We start from the raw sequence: 24,985 nt of genomic DNA on the forward strand, positions 1-24,985 counted from the left end.
GGTAATCCGTGTCTTCCCACTTACTTAATAGGTTATTCTGGCTAACTATTTGTTCATTTTATTTGTATTTTCAAAGGATCAGTGTTTGATTTAATTGATATTTCTCTATTATATACATATTTTCCATTTTATTAGTTTCCATTCTTTTCATCTTTCTTTTTCTTAACTTTGATCTTCTTTAGCTTTCTATAGGGGAAGCTTAGATAATTTATTTTAGGAGAGATTACACAACTTCAGACCAATAATTTGAAACCTTTGCTTAAATGGAGAATATATTACTAAAGCACTTTTATGAAAAATTAAACCCCCAAATCAGACATATATTTATAAAGGAAATTGAATCAAAAGTCAACATATACCCATTTTAGAAGGGGGATGGAGTCCCAGACTATTGGCTAGGAATATTCTCCCTGGTGCTCAAAGGGCAGGTAATCTCATGGGATAAAAATGAATTAAAGACTAGAAAAAAGTATAGACAGTACTCTCCAACTTACTTTATTAGTATATCGTCAGTATGTTCTTAATACCAAAGCTAGGTAAGAATGGAATGAAAAGGGCAAATTATAGGCTAATTTCACTTGTGAAAATTAACACCATAATAGCAAAAGGGCAAACTTTGGTTTTAAAAACCATAACAGGTTCATTACAAATACATCTTCTTCTTTTTTTTAATTTTGTTTATGTGTGCTTCCTCATTTTCATTTTTTTCTCTTCCTCAGTCTTACCAATGGATTTCTGTTTTCTTTCTTTCATTTCTTTTCTTTTTTGTAACCAGTTTTTTGACTTCGATGTTTTTAGCAGTGGCTTTATTTTCTATTTCATTTTTTTGTGTTTGCTTTTATATTTGTTATGACTCTTTTTTCTTTCTTTCAGTATATTCTTTAATTTAAAGCCTCATATTTTTTTTTACTAGTTAAGAACATTTTTAGCCCCGACAGTGTGACTCTGTGGTTGAGTCAACCCATGAACCAGGAAGTCGTGGTTCGATTCCTAAGTCAGGGCCCATGCCTGGGTTGCAGGCTTGATCCCCAGTTGGGGCATGCAGGAGGCAGTAGATCAATGATTCTCTCTCATCATTGATGTTTCTATCTCTCCTTCTCCCTTCCTCTTTCTGAAATCAATAAAAACATATTTTAAAAAATCATTTTTAAGCTCTGTTATTGAAAAGTTTCAACATGCACAGAAGTGGATTGGTATAATGAACCCCCATGTACATGTCAGCTATTTTCCATAATTAGCAATATATTCTCATTTTGTTTAATCCATTCTTCCTCTTTAATTTTCCTTTAATACTGAAAAGTGACTTCCAGACATCATGCCATATTTCAGTGCACATCTCTAACAGATTGGAAATCTTAAACATAATCTTACAAAATTAATACGTGCTTATTTAAATATCACTTGATACCCTGTCCATATTGAAACTTATTCAGATATCTCCAAAACAATATTTAGGAGTCAAATTTGTTTGTGGCAGAATCTAAGTTGTGTTCACACTTCTCATCTGTTTGTTGTGATCATAGGATTCTTATTATAGAGCTATCCTTCCTCCTATTTTCTTTTTTATTTTAAGTTCTTTGAATTTGAGGAAAAACCAGGTCATTTTTTTACTGCACAGAATCCTACATTCTAGAATTAGCAGATTGCTGCCTTGTGGTATCATTTATGTTGTTTTTTCTTTCCCTGAATTTTCTGTAGTTAAATGTAGAAACTTGATTGGATTCCGGATCAGTTCTTTTGGCAAAACTGTTTCATAGGTGGTTCTGGGAACTTGCTACCTTTTGAATCACTTTTGTGGGGAACATAATACCTCCTTCATAAAGTCCTCCATTGCCCTTTCATTTGATGTTTTTATCATCTGTTGCAGGCTTTCTTTTTTAATATAAATATTCAAGTTTTTAATGTTGTGAAATTTAAAAAAACCAACATATAGTTATATGCATTTCTACATATACATTGTTATTTGCTCCCTAATAGATGAGTTAGATACCTGCTTTAATTTTTTTCCCCCTACTGTGTGGGTATCATACATAAATATGTCATTGATTCATCTCTGCTGTAGCAAATGGTAAGATTTTATTCTTGTTTATAACCAAGTAATATTCCATTGTATATACATAACATATTTTCTTTTCTTTTAAACATTGAATCATATACTTTATTATTTTTTTTAAATCTTCACCCAAGGATGTTTTTATATGGATTTTTGGAGATAGTAGAAGAGAGAGGGGAAAAACAGAGAGAAATATTGATGTGAGAGAGACCAGGGTCCAGGCTGGGAAGCAGCCTGCATGAGGTACGTGCCCTTGACTGGAATCAAACCCAGGACCCTCCTGTCCACAGGCCGATGCTCTATCCACTGAGCCAAACCGGCTAGGGCATGCCATATTTTCTTTATCCAGTTGTGTATTAATAGACATGTAGGTTGCTTCCATATCTTGGCTCTTGTAAATAATGCTGCAATGAACATAGGGATGCGTATATCTTTTTGAATTAATGTTTTGAATTTCTTTGGATAAATACCGAGAAGTGGGATGGCTGGGAAATATGGTAATTCTATTTTTAATTTTTTGAGGAGCCTCCATTCTGTTTTCCATAGTGGCTGCACCAATTTGCAATCCTACCAACGGTGCATGAGGGTTTCTTTTTCTTCACATCCTTGCCAACACTTGTTTGATTTCTTTTTTTGATAGCTATCTGACAGGTATGAGGTGATATCTCATTGTGGTTTTCATTTGCATTTATCTGATGATTAGTGATGGTGAGCACCTTTTCCAATGTATATTGTCTATCTGTATGTCCTCTTTGAAAAAATGTCTATTCAGTTCCTCTACCTACCTTTTAATCAGATTTTTCATCTTTGTGGTATTAAGTTGCATGAGTTCCTTATATATTTTGAATAGTAACCCTTTAACAGATAGATCATTAAAGGGTTACTATTCAAAATATATAAGGAACTCATGCAACTTAATACCACAAAGATGAAAAATCTGATTAAAAAGTAAATATATGCTCCCATTCAGTAGGTTGTCTGTTTTGTTGATGGTTTCCTTTGCTGTGCAAAAAAATTTAGTTTGATGTAGCTTCATTTGTTGACCTTTTTTTTTTGTTTCTCTTCCCTAAGGAGACATATGATTATTTTTGCTTTAAATAACAAATGTCTATATTTGTCATTCATCTCTTCCTCTTGATATTTACATATTATAAAAAAATCATTGATGTCTTCACCTTTTTTGAACTTTTTTGTTTTAAACATCAAGTTAAGCATTACTTAAATATTGTAGGTATTTCCTACCTAATTATTGACCCTAAAAGCTTTGAAGCTATTTTGATACTTAGTATATATTTACATTTGAATTATATTTGAAGGTGTTTTATTATTTATATTCATCCTAGGAGTGAAATATGGCAGTGCATCTTTCCATTATTTCTCATATTGATAAACAAGTGGGCTGAATGGATGGAAATTATTATCAGACATTCTTGTATGTTATGTAAGATGATATATAAGCTTTAAATATGGTCAAACTTGTTCATTGAAGAAAATAACGTGGAGTACTGAGAAATAATGAAAGGTCAAGGTCCATACCTTCTACAACTTGTGGTGATGCTGTTGATAACACAGAACATCTTGCTTTCTTGGCTGTGTAGCTTTATTAGACAGTAGGGATTATGATCACTCGGTATAGATTCTGGCCCCTCAAGTGAAGAAGAGATGATCTAATTAATTGTGGCATTTCTAACCTTAATTAATTTGCTACTATAGTGAGGATTTCAACTAGACCTACTGTTTTTTGTTCCCACAGGTGACAGTTATTATTATAGAAACTAGAGGCCCAGTGCACAACTCGGGGAAGAGGGGTCCCTCAGCCAGGCCTGAGCCCTCTCACAATCCGGGACCCCTCAGGGGATGTCCTTATCGCTGCTGTGGTCGCTACTGTGGTGGTGGGTGAGGCTCCCGCCACCACTGCTGTACTTGCCAGCCATGAGCCTGCTTCTTGGGAGCGCACTGACCACCAGGGGGCAGCTCCTGCACTGAGCGTCTGACCCCCGTTGGTCAGTGTGCATCATAGTGAATGGTTGTTCCATTGTTTGGTTGATTTGCATATTAGTGTTTTATTATATAGGATAATACACTAGTATTGAAGTTCAGCTCTGTGGAAAGCCATAGCGTGCTGATGTATTTACATGACAGGATCACTTTAAGTGGGCTCTCTGGTGGCCTCTTTATTTTCCAGGAAAATGCACATAGAACATGAGAGTCTGAGACTGAGCTCTTGCGTTATGTGGGAGCAGTCGCAGAGGCCTCTCTCTTATTTCCTCAGAGACCCAGGCATCCATTTGCACCTAGTTCTGCATGGTTTGAGTTGCCTCTGCATCAGTTTTATTTCAGTTTTGAAAACTTTAGTTACAATGACCATATTTTATTACTAAATATTTTTGCCATGTTTTAAAAATAATGAGTCCCTTGCTACTTTATACATTTTTCTGCATTGGAGGGGATCTTTGGGAACACTCCCAATGTACAGAGAGAGAAGCGAGTCTCCATTCAAACAAAATATGGTCTGGTACAAGTATAAGAGAAGGGAAGACTTCGGAGCAGTCCGTCACTCCCCCATCCACGTACATGGCCCTGGATGAGTAAGCCCACAAGTGTTGGAGCGGGTTCCTATGTATCCAGCCTCTACAAAAACGAAGGGATGAATTAAATTGTGTGATTTGAGGAATATAGCAATTCAAAATCAGATGCCGAGACCACTAAGCCATCCCTTCTGGCACATTGTAAAGCATGAAGCTGTAAATATAGCAGATAATTGAAATTTAGATTTTTAGATATGGGCATTGTTAGCAGCCCTCCTCTAGCTTTCATTGCTTAGAGTCTTAGAAGTATATTTAACAGTTCATATTAATGCAATTCCTGTGAAAATTAATTAAGCGTTTAAATTTTTTCTCCTTTTTTTTTTTTACTTTTTTTTTATTAGGAGACTGTAAATAATAAGACCAAAGGAAAAGTGTCTGAACTTAACAGTGCATCTAAACTGAAGATGAAAAGTGTTCTATAGATTGAGAAATCGGTTTGTGTTCTTTGAAGTTTTAACTTAAAAAAAAAAAACACCACGAAAGCACATACATGTTCCTCCATTAATTAAAGCTGCCATTCTTTTTTGTTCCTCATATAATGTACTTCCCATAAATTAGTTGCTTCTTTTTGTATACTAATCAATTTATAGTGGTCTTTAGGCTGAAATTAGGCACTTTATAACCCTAGCAGCCCCACTTCACCCACTGTGCCGTTTGATCAGTACATTTTCTCCTTTTTATAGTCGTCTTCAATATTATGGGAAAAAACAGTCATATTTTAGCAATTCTCCGCACTTCATAAAACATCTTTTTGTAATGCGACTATTTGAGTAAAATGGAGCTAAAGTTGAGTTGGTTGAAATGATATCACTTTATCCAGAAATAGGTAGAGCAAAAGTAAAAGTCTGTGGTAGTTTGAATGGGGAATCAACCTGGAAAGGATGTCATTTCATCAGTGCTAGTATGAGATGTTTCAGGTTGCAAAATAGTATGACCAATGATAGCATCATTTAAAAACAAAACAACACAGAAACACCTCTCCCAGGTTTAATGTGATGCTGAGCACAGTAGCTATTCGGGTAGGAACAGGCGGAATGGAATAGTACCATCCCACATGGGTATTGTGTGCTGTCCAAAACCCATACCTAAGACACCGGTAAAGCTTGGTTTCAAATGTGTCCGTGGATTTATAGGGGACAGGAAGGTTAGGCCAACTGCTCCAGTCCAGAGCAATTCTATATGGAATTCTATCTCTTTCTAGGTAGAGGTGTCCAGATGAATGTGATTCTAAAACACAGTCAAGTAAATGACATCAGGCTTTGAGGAGTTTGCAACTGCAAACTAAAGTTTTTGTATCGAGACTAATCCAGGCACTCAGCAGTCTTTCCGGTGCAGGGGTTCAGAGCAGCCCTCCCCAAGATGTGCCATTCGGTCATGTGAACTGTTTTGAACTGAAGGCAATTGAGATCCTGTGAGCTTAAGAGAAAAATGTACCTCTGTGTTAAATAATTTAAATTAGGAGCCTTGCCCATAATAAGAGTTATCAGCAGAAGTATATTTTGTGACCTATTTATGGGGCAGGGCATAGTTCTAATTCCTGAACATCTGCTTTTCTTATCATCCTGAGAATGACCTCCTCCTCTCTGAAGCCCCACGGTGCCTTACCTCATCCTTATTGCAGAATGTCCTACATGCCTCGTTTTCCATTTCTGTCTCTGAACCTCTTGTGAATGTGGGGTCTCTGATGCTCTCACACACGGGGTTCCCATATGTATATATGTAATTAAATTTGCTTATTTTCTCTTATTAATCTGTCTTATATCAATTTGATTGTTAGAGCAGCTGGAAGAACCTAGAAGGGTACAGGAGAGTTCTGTTCTCCTCCACACCCGTAACAGACCCACACACTGAGAAGTTATCATTAGCACGGTAACGGAACCTGAGAGTCAGTGATACATTTGACAGTTGTACAGAGTCAATTCCTTTAGAGCGAAAGATTAAAACTTGACAGAGTTTATACTTAAAAAATCCATTATCTTAAGACAAGAAGTCTAGATGCATGGATACTTGAATTATTTAGGTAGACAAAAGCAATTCATCCCCCAAATCCAGCTTGTGACAGAAACCTTAACAGAAATTCAAAATAAAATAAGTAGATTGGTATATTGCTTTGTAAGATAATAGGGTAGAATGTGATAAGCTGGATTTGGGGGGTGAATTGCTTTCAAAAATAATGGGAAAAAAGCCAATCAATTTTGCTCTGTTTCAACTCATTTGGATCATAACCATAAGACTGTACTGAAAGAGAGCTATGTTAATTAAAAATTGGCTCTCAATTTTCACTTTTTTAGGCCAAAAGCCTGGAAATAGAGTGGGACATATTCAGATCATTGACTTTTTCTCTTCTTTTTCTAATTCTTTTAATGACTTTCTGCCTCTTTTTTGTCCCCTAGTCTCAACTTCTTTGTATTGGAGGGGAGAAAAATATCTTGTTCCTTCTATCCTTCTAGATTCAATGTTTGGGACTCAAGAATCAAATTGATGAAAGTACATATTAATACAAGAAGAAAGTTTTAACTATGTGCATACACATGCACACTGGGAGTTTACTGAGTGAAATGCGGCTCAAGGAGGCAGCCAAATGATTAGAGATTACATACCCTCCTAAGGGAAACCAAGGGAAAGGGTCTCGGGGACCCTGGGCTTAGCAAGCAAGTTATGGGCAGGTTCTGGGCGGAATGTGTGGTAAATAAGGGTTGTCCTGTTATTTCAGCTGGCTAGGGAGACATCTTCCCAAATGAAAGTTTTTGTCACAAAAGGGGAAATTTTTACTTTATTTTTAGGAAGTTAGGATGAGGTAAGGAGTAGTTCCTGTGTCTTCTGGTCCTCAATGGCCTTTAGCTCAAAATAATCCTGATGTCAAAGAGGCGTGCTTTGGAGTGACACATCCTGGTACCCTTCATTGCCAACAATATTTATTTCTATGGATGACTGCTGACATCAGAGTGCAAAATATATAGAATGGTGCAAAACATAGGAGCCTTCTTTCCTACAAGCTCCAAATATTTGTGCCCCGACATAAAGCCACGTACCATCTTTTCTTTTAATTTATTGCTTTTTAGAGTGAGAGGAAGGGACACACACACACACACACACACACACACACACACAGGGAGAGAGAGAGAGAGAGAAGAAAAACATTGATCAGTTACCTGGCTGATCCCGCATAACCCCCACATACCCCCCAACCAAGGCTTGATCCTGCAACCTGAGCACGTGCCCCAACTGGGAGAGGAACCCACCACCATCCAGTGCGCAGTACGATGCTCCAACCGAGCCGCACCAGCCAGGTTAAACCATGTGTGCCGTGATGAGGACACCTCACTACCTGACGGGAGGGCAAGGTGACCACAAACCAGTGACCTGCCCTGGCTCCCTTCGCTGACCATGGCAGCTACTGCTGTGTGCCAGCTCCCGACTCATTAGACATTTCTCTTTCTGGTGAGATGAGGGGCGGGAGCCTGAAATCTCACTGATTCTCATTTATGGAGCTAGGGGGAAAACTGAGTCCATTATTTTGTTCAGACTACTCCTTTACATCCAGCGGATGTCCTAACCATGACCCTTTCTGCATGCATGTATTTCAGACTTCAGGAATGAATACAGTAAAAACCAAGCTTTTTCTTTATTGTCATATTTGGAATTTGATCATTCCTTAAAAGAACTTCACCCACAGAAAATTAAGCAATATATCTGATTATACAGAACTATTATTTTTGCTTCCTATTGCCATTCTTTCTGAAGAGCTATTGAATGTTGTGAGTTAATCTGCTATGATCGCCTCATTGGTAAAGAGGTCATTTGCTGTATTTTGTAAAGAGGCATCACCTGAGTGGGTGCCTCGGCGACAGTAGAAGTGTCGCCCTTGTAATAGGAAGAGAAGAGAGGGGTTTACATCAGCACTCGGGTTAAAAACTCTTATCTGTCAGGAGCATGCACTTCCCTAAGCAAGCCTAGGAGTTCATTAAAAGTGTGCGGTTGCATCACTGGTTAGACATAGCTGAAGGTTGGGGTGAGGGTGTTGTGGCAGAAACCCTAACAGAAATTCAATATAAAGAAAATCTCTTTAGTTCAGGCAGAGGGAAGCTCTGATTAGAAAGATTTCTCTTTTTTTCCACTTGAGACTGTTAGGTTGTGTCGTATAGCATTGAGTAAGTGATCCATTATAGATCTGAAAAATACCTGCTTCATTTTTTTTAACTATTTCTTTCTGTTATGTTCATCACTTATTAAAGTATAGTTCAGGGAACAGTCAAATATTTACAAGTATTAATATATTGACACTTTGCTGAATGACTAGAAAGATACAGTTTCTCTTTGGTGTGTTCTGTGTTCAATTTTGGAAAAAAAATACACTGGCGCACGTTTCTCTGGGAAGGAGTGTGGGGTGTAGTCTGGTTCAAATCGCACAGCAGGGTGGGTGGGTTGGCTTGTTCACGACTCATTCATTCAATCAATTAGAGTATCCGTTATAAAATAAGCTGATAAAACTCAAGCAGAGACCCCAAGGTGGTTGGACATGGCCTGGTTTTAGACAACTTTGTAAGCTGGAAGCCATGTTGGCCTTCATGAGGATTTCGGATGGCATTTACCAGTGTTAACTGAGTGTAGGTACTGTGTTTTTTGAAGCCGAGTGAAAGGGAAGGTGGGAGAGAAATGGTAACGATGTACATGTGATGGGCAAAAGATTGGCTCAGTAAGTTGGGGAAGCCCTTTATAAAGCTGGTTTATAGCTCTTACCTAAGAGGAATCCAAATTTACAAACAATCCGTGAATAACATCCTCTACCAGTTTTCCTTGCTTAAATTTCTTGTCTACAGAATTGCAGCACTAACTATGCCTGTTTGTTGGATCTGGATAGGATTCAAAGATTACTACATATATGGTATTTATATTAAACCATCATTGCCTAATAGAATTAGCTCTAAAATTGTGAATTAAGAAATCTGATTTGAGTATATTTTTCCACATACTTCTAACAATTGCCTAAGGCCAGGATTGGAGGCTGAAAATTAGTCCATCCCAGAAGAGCCGGCAAATGGACTAGTGGACAAGAGCATCAGACCTTTAGTACTCACAGATTTAACTTTTGAGATGTCATATATACTGCATGCAAGCCGAAGGAGCAGAGCGTAGCATAGTGTGTGATTTTGCCATAGCATGATGTGAATCTCTCACACGGGGAGGTCTGTGTGCAGGAGGTGCAGCTTGTCAAGGAGGCTTCAGAAACGACCGCAGCATTTGTGACCTATTTTGAAGGGGTCTTTGTCTACACTGCACCTCTCAGCTTCCTGGGGTTCTCAGGAAAGTTTGGGGCAAGTGTGGTCAGTAGGATATCCTCCCCACAGTCACTTAGCCTTTTTATCTGTAGCAGCTACCACCTGCCCTATTCAGATATTTTTCCATGTAGCCATCACTATTTAAGGATCCGTTCTGTGAGAACATTTATTATCATTGCTGTATTACAAATCTCTTATGATCCTGTCATGGACATGGACTTGGATTGGCAGCTAGACATCAGATCTTAACCTTGAGATCATAGTCAAGATTGGGGAGTTTGAAAAGCCCTAAAATTTTATGTAGAATTACTATGTGTATTTTTTCTGGGAGAGGAAGCATTGCTAGCATTAGTTTTACAGATGATGCCACGATCCCCAAAAAAGTGAAAAACACTGATTTCGATGGAGAATGGTTAATGTCTGTTCCTCTATTTGCACATATGTGTTGTTTCACATGGAAAGGGGTTGAGGTTGAAGAAAGAATAGCAGCGTAGTTTGTATCTGACTTGCATTCAGATGAGCTGAATTAGGGAGCATACAAGGGGGCACAGTTGAAAGGTCAATCACCACAGTCTTCTCTGAAGCCTTATTGCTTCTTGCTCCCCAGAATGAGCTCGTGTGTGTGTGTGTGTGTGTGTGCGCGCGTGTGTGCGCTTCTGTACATCTCCAACACTTAGCACATTGCCTAGCACGAAAGGGCATCTCTATAAATGTGAACTGAATGAACCCTCTTTTGCTTGTGGGTTTCTGGCCCTGAGCTGGCATACCATTTGCTATGCTTTGAATCTCAAGAGCATCTCATGGATGAGTAATGAGGATTTGGCCTGTAACCTCACTCTTGGCTTCTTATGTTTGACTTTCCTTTTGATTACAGTTTCTGAAACAGGAGGAAGAAGGAGGTACTGAGTGGATCCAAGTGTTAGGGCACCGGAAGTGGAAGTCACAGGATGCTAGTGAGAGACCAGGCATGAAAGAAGAAAGATAAATAAATTAAAACCATGGGACAGGAGGACATGCTGGGGACCAACTTGGAGAGTGACAGGTGAAGGCAATGAGAAGCAGGCTGCAGGCTCTTAAGGAGGAAACAGGGATCTAGTCTAGAAACAGCCCCGGACGGGGGTTGGCAGCATAAAGTAGAGCATGTCCTACTTCAGAGGCTGCCCTGGAAGTGGCTCCCTGGCAAAGTCAGTTTTCATTTAAGTCAAAGTAGAAGAGGGAATACCTGAAGAAATTCCTGAGCGTGTGAAATAGTTCCGGGGCCTTCTTGAAAATAGTGGGAGAGAAGGGTTTGGAGGCATTTGGGAAATGTCCCACTGAAGGGTAAGGAGGTGCCCAAGGAGGGAAAACACTGGGAGAAGACAATTGACCTGAGATTTTTTTACCTTGACGGTGTTTGGATCTAAAGAGATGGGCTACCTGGAAGAAGAGGAGAATGGTACAAGTTCCTCAATGGTATGGCTGCAGTGGCAGGGCCTTGCTCACAGCCCTGCCTCAGGTGGGAGGTCCCCACCACGCTCAGCGATCTCCAGTCCAAAGGTTCAAGATCTGGAGGTGTCCGCATGGCAGGGTCCCTTGCCCAGCTGGCTTCCAGTGATTGTGGAACTTAGATGGTTTTCAATATTGGTTCAGATACAGTTTATAAATAATGAAAGCCATTTTAAATTACATTATTATAAATAAAATATAAAAGCACATATGAAGAAACATAACCAGCCAGGTACAAATATGTGCCGGCTCTTTTACTTCAATTATTTCAATCCATAAATAAAGATTAGCTTTCAGTTCCACTTTAGATTCTCCTGCCTGAGATGCCTCTGGCAATGGTTCCAGCTAGCTTGCTGCTTTGCATGCAAAGACAGTGTCATATGCAGCTTTGAAATCCCCCCATCGAGTCCAGCATAATAGTCCGCATGTTGTAGAGGGTTCATAAATGTTGGGATATGTTTTCTTCCATTGAACGTTACCTAAGAGCTTTTAAGGGGGAAGATTTCTAAGGAAAGGATTTCTTTATAAACACCTCTGAAGTGGAATATTTATCAAATCTAGGCCTGTGCTAGGCGACAGGTATACAAAAACGGAGAAGAAATATTCTCTACTTTAAGGATATCAACCAAGCAAGGGAGACAGACATCTAAAGGAATCATTGCCTACCCTGAGATGAATGCCATTGTAGACCATTTGCATGGTGCAAGGGTGGTCCTGGGGAGCCACACCGAGTCTGCACAGAGTGCTCAAGGAGAAAGTGCCCATGCTGTTAAAGGATGTTTGCATCAATGGATGGATGGATGAATGGATGGATGGATGGATGGATGGATGGATGGATGGATGAATTCCAGACAAGCACTGGTGTTCTGGGTAGCTGGTGTGTCTAGATGTATCTACTCTATGCCAAGCATTAGTCTAGGTTTTGGGGATATATTAGTGAAAAAAACTCTACCCTCATGGTGCTTATGTTTTGGCCATTGATCACTTAACCAAAGAGATCTTACCAGGGCAGTGCTTGCCCACACCCGGGACCACTGCAAACACCTTTAAATAAAAGGCATCGGTATTTGAAGAGAAATGCATGGTGGTTTCCTAGAGTGATTAGAATATGTTCTGGTCTGGCTATAGCTGCTTTGGCAGAATCTCTTTCAATTCTCCATGGTGTCTTTCTGTCTAAACAAACAACATCCTCTTTGCTGACTGCTCCCCAGGACTACAGCTTTTCTCAGCAGGTCAGACTTCTGCACCCCATTTCAGCTGTTGCCACGTGCTGTGAAAACCCGAGATGCAGCCAGCTCTGGATCACCCACTTCTTTTCTCCATAGCATTTTCCTCTCCTGCTGTTCCCTTCTTCATATTTGTCATGGATAGCATTGCTTCAAGGGCAGCTTAGGTTGTCTGGGAAAAAATTCCTCCCCAAATTGTTTCTGAGCAGTAAACCTTATAACGTAAGGGAATGAGATAGCTTTTGAAACCAGAGGCTTCCATAAAGGTGTCACAGAGTGAAATGCAAGAAAGATAAAGTGAATGGCAAAGTGACTGTGGGAAGATGCATGAAGGTCAGAGGAGAGAAACAAGTGCACATGGCCAGGTCAGGGCGGTTTGGGGCTGGATGAGAAGAGAGTAAAATGCTTCTCTGCATAAGCGATGAGAAGGATGTTCTGAATAGCCCTGGAGCTGCCTTAGTCATAATGAAGATGGTGTACTCCTGGTAATTATAGAGGATTTTTCAAGGTAGAATGTTGGCTTCCTAATTTTGAGAATTTTTGAAACATACAAATAAACTAAGCATACACAAAAAAATCCTGTGATATTTTCCTCCCTGAAACAGCTATGTATTTGGTCTATTGATTCAAAATTTTCTGCAGCCCATTTCCCAGAGAAGATTTTCAGGGAACACCAGCAGAGACATGTGTCTGTGCTGGCATGAGAAATGTGCGTGCCAATGACAGTACTCGCTTAATAATGCCGGTTTTCACGTTTATGCTCTCCTGTCCAGACCTGGAATTTGCATAGCTTTACTTAAATCATATGGTATATGTACTAGTGTCATAACCTGAAGGAATTTCAGCCAGCAGAATGAGAGTGGGTCAGCTAGAAATGTCTTGCAATTGTGGGATCCTCCCCACTCCCTCAAGTCTTCATATACTTACCAGCATGAAGTGATGGATTGTAGTTACACCGGAGACCCCCCTGCCATCAAACCACCCATTTTGACAGACCTGTGTTCTAAATATTTGAGAAGATGATGCGGTTTAAATAGAGATTAAATGGAAGAGAAGCAGATGTGTACAATACCTTTGATCGTGTGTTTGATGATGGGTGCATGATCTGAAGCAGATGCTTATGGGAGAGCATGTTTGTTGTCCAGTATTCTCACTCTTCCAGAAGAAAACAACATTATTCTGATGTACCTAAGTGTTGGGCTCAAGTGGTTTTCGGTATTTAATAATAAGGAGAACAAAGGAAAATTAGCTGTAAATGGGTGGGGAAATAATCCAATTATAAATCAAAGTGGTCATTGGTGAAGTGTGTCAGTATTGTAATTTTTAAAAACTACATTTGTTTTTCACCCTTATTTTCAGCATTTTTAAATTGTGTTATTAGAGTGTAAGATATGATGGACATTAGTATAGGGGTTGCAGAATTTCCTTGTTGAACTTCTGAAGTTCCACAGTTCTAAGGATTTTAAAGCAGCTTTTCATTGAACATATTTGAGTGGTTAGCAGCACACCCATTGGTGTTGGTTTTCTGTTGCAAAGAGCAACAGAGCAGGTAAAATGTTGATCATATTAATAGTGGTTTTCTTTAATTTTAAATTTTAAAAATGAAATCTTTTCAATTACAGTTTACATTCAACATCAGTTTGTATTAGTTTCAGGTGTACAGCATAGTGGTCAGATAATAATATGCTTTACAAAGTGTTCCCCCTGATATTTCCAGTACCCACCTGGCACCATACATGAACAGTCATGGGGATGTAAAGTACAGCATAGGAAACAGAGGGGATCTTATTTTCGATACCTAGATGAGATTGGTCAGTGTGTCTAGTCCACTCACAGCTCAAAAACAAAACTGAATTTGCCCCTTCTTCCCCACCTTTTTTAAAAGTCAGAGCTGTGTTTTGACTGCCTGATATCAGGTTCAGTGAAAACCACTTTATAAATTTCTACCAGAAACAAACAATCAAAAAACACAGACAAAAAGTCCCAGCAGGTACAATGCGTAAAGGGTATGCATTTAAGAAAAATTTTTAAAATGTGTCTTCTCAACTCTAAGTCAGAATATTGGCAAATCTTATCAACCTCATCCAAGAAAACAGGAGAAACATATAAAGAAAGATAATGAGGTATGGAGGGGAAGTTTTAGTTTTATTTACTCATGCTGTAGATTTCTTCCTCAATATTTAGAATCAGTATTTTGAGAAAGTATAATATTTTATATCTCTGTGAGAGCTTCTCAAAGAAAGTTTTCCAAGAAAACATTTGTTCAAATGAATAATCAGCCTTAAATTTATCTGTTGGAGAATGTTATTGTTTCTTTAGCAAGGAATTCCCAGCCTATTTGGTGTCCCTTCACTGAGTGCTGGGGCATTTTATACCCGAAAAGGAGATAGAAATCTTCTTGTCTCCTTTTCATAGTTAGTGAAAGTGAGGGCAGGGAATTGTAAGGTGTATGGTCACCAGGCAAAGCAATGAGAGAAATGTTGGAACTTATGTCTCCTTTTTCTTAGACCGGAGTTTAATTTTACTACTGTACCTTGGCCTTTCTCCTTTCCAATTTATTTTTATTAAATCTATTTAACCATTAAGCATCTCTTGGACACAAACCAGATGGACAGAAAGTGTGGCCACCTGTGCATGGTTGAGAGTCAGTGGCATTTAACCTGTGCAGCTCAGCATCCACAACTGCTTGAGCTCCGTGAGACAGTCACCTGGAAGGTTGTTGACTTTTAGTGCATGTCATTAATTCCAGAATTGTTTAAACTCTGCAGCTGTACCCCTCTTATATTCGGGTAACATACCTCGAGACTTGGCAGTGAGTGTGCGAATGTGTGCACACGCCCCACAAGCCAAGGTTTGAACTAGTCGTTTAATGTCAATGGTTTCATCTGCTTCCTAATTAGCAACGGACTAGTTACTAGATTATTTATAATCTAATTTGTTGTGTTCCCTCAAAATAACTTTTTAGTTTATAAATGCTATTATTAGAGCTCAATATCTAGAATAATGAAGCACTTGATAGTTTTTCATGTAAAATATTTCTTTTAATGTTTCATGATATGATATTGTTTCCTCACCCCATTTGCCTAAATCAGTAGCGAGGAGAAATTACAAGGTAAATATAATTAACATGCTTATGCAAAAACACGAATCTCAGAAGACACCAGTTCTAAGTCACCTTGGTTCTTTCTTTGACTCTTAGTTGCATGTGGGACAAGACATTAATCTTTTTGTCCTTGAATATGTCCATGTATAAAGTTGGAACAGGACTGCCAAGAAATTATTTAGGATTGCTATGCATATACATCTGGCTACATGTGAAATCTTCAAAAGAAAGGTAAAGTATATCCAAGACATTAGTAGAGTTTTTGTTAACATTATTGAAAGTTAAAAGGATCCATAAAATGAATAAGGTCAACATTAATTAAGTCAACAACTGTTTACCTTGGGACCCAGAGAGAGCCCTGAATTGAGAATTAAGAATCCTGGGTTCTGGCTTTGTCACTTTCATTGTCCCCCTCTCCTTTCTGGGTCTCAGTTTCCTTAGCTACCAAATGAGCTGATGAGGCAAGCTCAACAACACAGTCTTTCCAGGGCTTTATTCACATTGTTCAGTTTTGTGGATCTGCACTGGTTACTGACGGCAGCATTTTCAGAGTGTTGTTCCCTGGCTAGCAGCATGGGTAACTTGTTAGAAATGCGGACTCACAGGCTTCACCCTACACCTGCTTCATCAGAACATCACAGGGCCCCCACAACCTGGGTTTTTACAAGGCCCAGGCGATGTTGATCTGTGCTAAAGTTTGAGGACCTCTGTTAAAAGTAAAGGAAATAAAAGGCAGTTTTTATTCTTAAGAAACTTATAACTTAGCACTTTTTAAATCTCTAGTTGTCTTGCCAATTTCTAGATTTGTGACTATATAATCTAATATGCATTATATATAATCACATTATATTATGTTATATTAAATTATTTCATTATATAATTTATAATATATATAATCACTTATTGTGATATACATAAAAATAAATTATGTGCATGTTAAATTGCCAAGACTGAAACATTTTGGGGTAGTATCTATGAAGCCAACTGAGAGATTTTCCCATGAAATGCATTGACGAAGGCATGAAAAATCTATATTAGATCATGCTTGGATAACAGTGTTGACTACCAAAATGCATGTTCATTTCATATGTGTGCTTATCAAATACATCTTGTTTTTACTTCAGTACAGATATTCTTGTTCTAAAAAGTAAAACAAATATTCCAAAATTATGCCTAGGATTTTAATTTTAAAATTAACATTATGTTTATGTATGAGCACCAGGCACATAAGTATGGCATTCACATCTTCTCTGTATAATTTTTCTATTACTTTCATTCTAAAATTCATGTGCAATTTCAAAATAAAACACTTTGCAGTTGAATTTTCAGAATGCAAATCTTGTTTTTAAATGCCCTGAACTTTTGACACATAACTTAATTGCAGTTAACATTTTGTGGGCACATAATCTCAACTACAACTGAAATGCATTGGAGGGTGTGGGGATCGAGGCTGTATATTTTCACCTAGTATAAGTCAAAGGGACATCTATTTTAGTTCTCATCTGAGAGATGAAAAACTGAGCTGTAAAGCTATCCTATATAATAAAAGCCTAATATGCAAATCAACCAAACAGCAAAATGACTGGTGGAACAACCAGTCGCTATAATGCGCACTGACCACCAGGGGCCAGGTGCTCAATGCAAAAGCTGCCCCCAGCCTGCAGGCCCCAGGCCAGCCAAGGCGGGTGCCAGCAGTGGCCCCCCGATTGCCCTGCCAGATGCCCTGCAGAGGGAGATGATCAGTGGCAGTGGCAAGGGGTGGGGCTGTCCGGTGAATGGGCGGTGGCAGGAGGCAGGGCCGGCTAGTGAGCAGGCTGGCACTGCCCCCCGATCACCCTGCCAGTCGCCTCCAAGGTGGGTGCCAGTGGTGGCCCCAAGATCACCCTGCAGGTTTCCCCACAGATCAGCCCATTGCCGGCCAGACCTAGGGACCCTACCCATGCATGAATTTAATGCACTGGGCCTCTAGTTTATAATACTGTTTTATAGCTGTGGTCAACTAGGAGAAAGCAATGAGAATTTGGGTAGTGTTTAAGTGGTAAGTGTATTTGGAGATGTATAACTTAACAATACTACATAATGGACACACTTTCCTGAATGGAATCAGTGACTTATACCAACTGTGAAATATGAAATGATAGTCTGGTGCCAACACCATGATCACCCTGGAGAGAGAGGCCCTGCCTGCTGCTTGCCCTTCCATGCTGCCTGCAAGCACTGGCAGTTGTTAGCACGGGTGCTAACTAAATGTAAACACCTTTACTTTCCAGATGCTGCTAATTGGTTTGGGAATATTTATGTAAGTGTTGATTTTAAAGCTAAAAATAGTGCAGGGATGTTTGAATCCAACTCATTCGAGCTGTCAGAACTGCTCCCGTGATCCTGCAAGTGTTGCTAAAAATGTTCACTTTTTTAAAAATTGTAGTAATTAAACTTGTCTCTTGTGAGAGCCATAGATGATATGTTCCCCATTTTGATAAAAGAGGGAAAGGACAAGGTTCTTAAAGGTCTCTGCCCTGGCTGGCACGACACGACCTTCTGCTGAACTTGATCAGAGAGCAAAGGCTTGTTATGTGGCCAAGACAAAACACATCTGGAAATAACTGTGTGCCCTTATGTGCTGTGTAGAGCTAATCACTTCACTCCATTTTAAGGTAACAGCAAAAATAAAAATTGTAATAATTTTATTAATAAAATTAAGTAAAGAGCTTCCCAAGCCATTGTATTTTCTAGAAGCGAGTTTGAGGATTTGAAATCACATATGTGTCAAGTCTACAGGTAAAGAACAATAGTGGCCATTCTGCACCAGTTGGTTATACCTCTAGTTCAGTGGTTCTCAACCTTCTGGCCCTTTAAATACAGTTCCTCATCTTGTGACCCAACCATAAAATTATTTTGGTCGCTACTTCATAACTGTAGTGTTGCTACTGTTCTGAATCGTCATGTAAATATCTGATATGCAGGATGGTCTTAGGCGACCCCATGTGAAAGGGTCGTTCGACCGCCAAAGGGGTCGCAACCCACAGGTTGAGAACCGCTGATCTAGTTCTTGAGAATCAGATATTTTTTCCCCTTTATTTCCAAATTTAAAAGTCATGGTTTTACAGATATTTCAAAGTTAGTTAAGTAAGTTATGAGAAAAAAATTTTTGATTTTAGATATTTGTTGTTTTGTGACTCTTTACCATGTAATTAATTTATTGAGGGGAAATGCTCAGCGCTCTTAAATTATTGCTTGTCAAACATTTTGTAATATTGGGAAAAGTGACTTTATGAACTCTGTACAGAAATAAACTGCCTTGGCCTATAGTTCTTAAAGCACTGCATTGCCACAGCATTGTTGACGTAAATTTGGAATTGGCTTTGGGTCCTTCTAGGATGTCCTAAACATTTGTCTGCCTGCCTCTTCTCTGAAAAATATCAAAAACTTCTGTTACTGCAATATAAAGAAATGATTTTGGCAAGTATAAGCACTGCCTGTTAGTAGAGGACAACCTATAGTTATTGCCCTTTTTGATAGCTGTGGCAAAACGAAGAGTTTTTGATGTTACTTAACTGTTGCTCTGGCCTGGTGGCTAAGTTGCTTGAGCATTGTCCCATGCACCAAAAGGTTTTGTGTTTGATCCCTGATTGGGGCACATATGGGAGGCAATCAGTCAGTGCTTCTCTCACATCAATGTTTCTCTTCCTTTCTCCCACCCTCCCCCTCTCTCTAAAAAATCAATAAAAACATATCCTCTGGTGAGTATTACGTTTAAAAAATAAATTAAATAAATAAATTAAATAGTTCAACTCATCTTAGACATATAAATCTCTGTGTGGGTTCTTTTTTAAGTCTGTAGTCATTGACATGATTGCTCTAAAACTGTAGTTAGTTCAGAATTGCCCTTGAGCAGATTATTACATTGCAATTGGCCCAATATTGCTTTCAAATTCTAATTGACATTTCCATATAATTGGAGCATTAAGTATGTTGTTGACATAAATAGAATCTTTACTTACTATCTAACTAGAACTAGAAAAAAGTCTTTTAACCTTGCAGAATGTTGATTTGAACTAGAAAGTATGTTCTTTTCTTAATGTTGGCAAGGGATCAACACGAAAGTTCTATGTGGAGTACGGAGCAAAAAGGCAAAACTAGATAGTTAAAACTTTAGAGCAAATCTCCCAACATTTCTTTGCCATTGCAAGGATATACACCTACGTACACAAAGCCAAAAATAATATTTATTTCATCTAACTTCCACTATAAGCTATTCATGGTATTGTTAAGATGGTAAAACTCAGTGCTATCCTTATAAAAGACCCAGCTGGCTTTTTTACAGAAATTGATGTCCCTATTCTAAAATACATTTGGAAATGCAAGGGACCCAGAATAGCCAAAACAAACTTGAAAAAGAACAAATTTGGAGAACTTAAACTTCCTGGTTTCAAAACTTTGTTCACAACTACAATGATCAAGACTGTATAGTACAAAAGAGAATTTAGAGTCCAGAAATAAACCCTTATTTTTTTGGTCAATTGAATTTTTATAAAAGTGTCAATACAATTCAGTTGGGGAAAAAATATTCTTTTCAACAAATGGAGCAGGCACGACAAGATATTCATATGACAATTATAAAGTTGGATCCCTAACTGCATACCATGTATAGCAGTTAACTCAAAATGGTAATTAAACTGAAACTAACAGCTAAAACCATAAAATTCTTAGAAGAAAATATAGGAGTAAATCTTTGTGACTTTATATTAGATATTATTTCTTAGGTACAACACCAAAACACAAGCAACAACAGAAAAAATAGGTAAGTTGGATTTCATTAATATTCAAAACTTGTACTTCAAGAAAGTGAAAAGACAGCCCACAGAATGGGAGAAAGATCTGCAATTTATATGTAGTATAAGGAATTTGTATAAGAGTATTAAAGAACTCTTACAACTCAATAATAAAAATTCATGTAATTAGACATTGCTCTAAGAAAGATATATAAATGTTCAATAATCACATGAAAGGATATTCAGCATCATTAGTCATTAGAAAAATGCAAATCAAAAATCACTTCACACGAAAAAGGATGGCTAAAATAATTTTTTTTAAAAAAAGGAAAATAAGCGTTGGCAAGGACACAGAGAAATTGAAATCTTCATTCATTGCTAATGGGAATGTAAAATTGTACAGGTACTTTAGAAATAGTATAGCAGTTTCTCAAAATGTTAAACACAGAGTTATTATATGACCCAACAGTTTCATTCCCAAGAGAATTGAAAACATGCCTACACAATAAATCCTTTTTCTTAGCATTATTTCATAACTGACTATTATTTCAAATGTTCACAACAACATTGTTCATAATCAGAAAAGTGCAAACAAATGGCCATCAAGTTGAATGGGTAAAAAAAAATGTGGTATGTCTACACAATGAAATATCATTTGGCCATAAAATTTAAGGAAATACTGATACATGCTTCAACATGGAAGAGTCTTGAGAACATTACACTACGTGATAGAAGCCACTTACCTCATGATTCTGTTTATGTGAAATGTTCATAATAGACAAATCCTTAGAGACAAAAAAAAGCAGATTGATTGCCAGGGGCTGGGAGAGGGGGAGTGGCGAGAGAGCAGGGAGCATGGGGAATGAGGGCTAAGAGGTATGGGGTTTCTTTTAGGGGCTTTGAAATTGTTCTAAAATGAGTGCTGATGGTTGCAACGCTCTGTGAAAAAGCTAAAGTTACTGTATTGTGCTTTTTAAAGGGAAGAATTTAGCCCAACCAGCATGGCTCAGTGGTTGAGCATAAATCTATGAACCAGGAGGTCCTGGTTTGATTCCTGGGCAGGGCATATACCCTGGTTTTGGGCTTGCTTCCTAGTGGGGGCGTGCAGGAGGCAGTTGATCAATGATTATCATCATTGATTTTTCTATCTCTCTCCCCCTCTCCCTTCCTCTCTGAAATCAATACACACACACACACACACACACACACACACACACACACATATATATATATATATATATATATATATATATATATATAATTTTTAAAGGAAGACTTTAATGTTATGTGGATTACATCCTAACTAGAGGCCTGATACATTAAATTCGTGTAGGGGGCTCAGCTCTCACAGCCCTGGCCAGCCCTCACAGCCCCGGCTTCATCTGGAATGTTGTCCAGATGGTCGCTCTGCTGTTTGGTCAAATTAGCATATTAGCTCTTTATTATTATACTAGAGGCCAAACATTTGTGCACGGGGGGGGGGGGGTGTCCCTCAGCCCAGCCTGTGCCCTCTCGCAGTCTGGGATCTCTCAGGGGAAGACCACCTGCTGGCTTAGGCCCACTCCCTGAGGGATCAGGCCTAAGCTGGCAGTCAGACATCCCTCTGGCAGTCCGGGAGCCCTCAGAGGATGTCCACTTGCCAGTGGGGAGGAGGCCTAAGCTGCAGTCGGACATCCTTAGCGGTGCTGAGGAGGCGGGAGCGGCTCCCACCACCACCACTGTACTGGCAGCAGTCAGCCTGGCTTGTGGCTGAGCAGAATTCCCCCTGTGGGAGTGCACTGACCACCAGGGGGCAGCTCCTGCCATAGTGACCAGTCATTCTGCTGTTAGGATCAATTTGCATATTACCCTTTTATTATATAGGAGTGCCTGGCCAGCCTGGGTGAGGGGCTGATGGCTGTTTGCAGGCTGGCCACAGCCCCTTCAGTTTGGGTCCCCCCTGGGGTGTCTGGCCACCTGGGTGAGGGGCTGAGGGCCGATTTCAGACTGGCCACAGCCCCTTCGGGGGGGGGGGGGGTCTTGCTGGGGAGCGTGGCCAGTCTGGGTGAGGGGCTGAGGGCTGTTTGCAGGCTGGCCACAGCCACTTCAGGGTGAGGATCCCTGCTGGGGTGCCTGGCCGGCCTGGGTGAGTGGCTGATGGCTGTTTGCAGGCTGGCCATAGCCCCTTCAGGGTAGGGGTCCCCCTGGGGTGCCTTCCCATCCTGGGTGAGGGGCTGAGGGCCATTTGCAGGCTGGCCACAGCCCCCTCAGGGTGGGGGGTCCTGCTGGGGTGCCTGGCCAGTCTGGGTGAGGGGCTGAGGGCTGTTTTCAGGCTGGCTAATCCCCCCAGCGGGGACCTTCGCCCCATGAGGGTGTGGCCATCCTGGGTGAGGGGCCGATGGCTGTTTGCAGGCTAGCCACAGCCCCCAGGCACCCAAACTCCTAGTGGAGGCTGGCTGGAAGCAGGTATCTGGGATTTATTTTTCTTCTATAATTGAAACTTTGTTGCCATGAGCGGAGGCCTCAGCTGGCTCAGGACTGGCAGGAAGCTTGGCTTCCTCCATCACCCAGGCAACCAAGCCTCCTGCTTGCTCCAGCTCGGTGTCTGCCGGCCGCCATCTTGGTTGGTTTAATTTGCATATAGTCACTCTGATTGGCTGATGGGTGTGGCATAGGGCATAGCGAAGTTATGGTCAATTAGCATCTTTGTTTTTTATTAGTGTAGATAGGATAAAGCTTTTATAAGAAAAAAAGAGTAAGTCTTAAAGCCCAGTAGTCAAGCTTTTGGAGCATTGCTCCTGAGGCCCTGCTGACACCTTGCCTGTCACCTCTGAGAGGTCCCAGCCCAAAACTGCCCAGACAGGTGGATTCTATGTCTTTGTCTCTCAGAACATGAGAGATAATGTTTATTTTTTTAATCCATTAAATTTGGGGATAAGTTCTTAAACAGCATTTCAAAACAAACACTCTAGTCCTCGGCTCATTTATCCATTAACATTTCTTCAATGAAAACTGTTATGTGCTTAATATGTAGAGGACTAGATGAAGGCTCACCCCTCATAGGGCTCCCTCTTGTGAGAAAGAGGCAGATAAGAAAGTTAATGACTTTGACAGAGATACTGTCACCAGATGTTTTGCCATGTGTGATAGTCAGAAATGCAAATATCTTGTTAAACTGCCTTCTGAAGTATTTTTGTAACCTGCCTAACCCTATCTCTTTTATATGTAAGCATATATCTCATCCTTCTCATTTATATGCATGTTTGAAAGCTTTCAAAGACATTTATCTTTGAGATTAGAAAGAATTAGAAAGGGTTCTTTCTTTAGTCTTATGGATTTTTCTTCCCTTCCTTTATCTCTGTGAGGAGAAGAAAACAAATATTTTTTAAAAATCTATGTACACCAAGTCCTTCACAAAACTGCCAGTCCCTAAATGAAATGTTGCTACTAAGTCTAGAAGTGAAATACATTTGTGTTTTCTTTTGTTTTTTGTTTGTTTGTTATTACTCGATGCACTATGACAAAATGCTTCAGTTGTAGCTGTGTCTTCTTTTCTTCAAGATATTAACCTAATTCTGTTGTGGCCAACTCTAAACTATTGTCCTTTGTTGTTTTTGAAATGGTGCATTCCGATCTAGGAGTGCTCTGTTCACAAGAGGGATTGCTGATAGTGGGTCATCTCCACGTGGTTTGTTGTTTCATTGAAGTCTGAGTCCATGACTAAAGCTATTTATTTGTGACCCTGCTTCTGAAGAGTGGTGCATCTGCAGAATTACTCTATTAAAGCCTAATGGAGAACTAATCCTATCTAATAAAGAGGGAATATGCTAATTGACCCTCACACTGTTGCAAAGTTGGCAGCACCCACAGCCAATAAGGAGGGAATATGCTAATTGACTGTCCCACCCTCAAAGACGGCGGCACCCACAGCCAATAAGAAGGGAATATGCTAGTTGACTGCCTCACCCTCAAAGATGGCAGTGCCCACAGCCACAAGATGACAGCACCCAGTCCCCTTAGCCCTGCCAGGTTAGCAGGTGCGCGACAAGGCCAGGCCCATCCCCAGGCAGGCCAGGCCCATCCGAATGCCTGCCTCCAGAGTCCCCCAGTCCCCTCAGCCCCCCAGTCACCCAGGGCCAGCCCGAAGCGCAGGCAAGCCTCAGATGGTGGCTGCCCAGCCACCCAGGGCCACCCAAGGATCAGGTAACCAGGGCCGGCCGAGGCTTGCGCTACCGGCAGTGGCAGCAGCAGAGGTGTGATGGGGCATCGCCTTCCCTGATCGCCGGGTCGCCTCCCGCCCCTGAGGGCTCCTAGACTGTGAGAGGGGGCAGGCAGAGCTGAGAGATCCCCCCCCTCCAATGCATGAATTTTCATGCACTGGGGCTCTAGTGTCTTACATAAGTGGGGATCTATATCAGGCGTGTTTTCCAGAATCTATCCTCTCTTCTATGTGACATCAACTCACCTTTGCCACTGTCCTGGAGTAAAGGGCCTCTCTGA

General features: G+C 40.1%; 1 protein-coding gene across 1 annotated transcript in view; it reads left to right on the forward strand.

Annotated features, from left to right (window-relative positions):
• The window catches only part of PARD3B (par-3 family cell polarity regulator beta), a 907,405-nt gene that overhangs the window by 439,723 nt on the left and 442,697 nt on the right, over window positions 1–24,985 (forward strand). The gene's annotated exons all lie outside the window — the stretch shown is intronic.

This window comes from Myotis nattereri (assembly GCF_964212035.1).
Source record: "Myotis nattereri genome assembly, chromosome: 7".
Classification (NCBI taxonomy): Eukaryota; Metazoa; Chordata; class Mammalia; order Chiroptera; family Vespertilionidae; genus Myotis; species Myotis nattereri.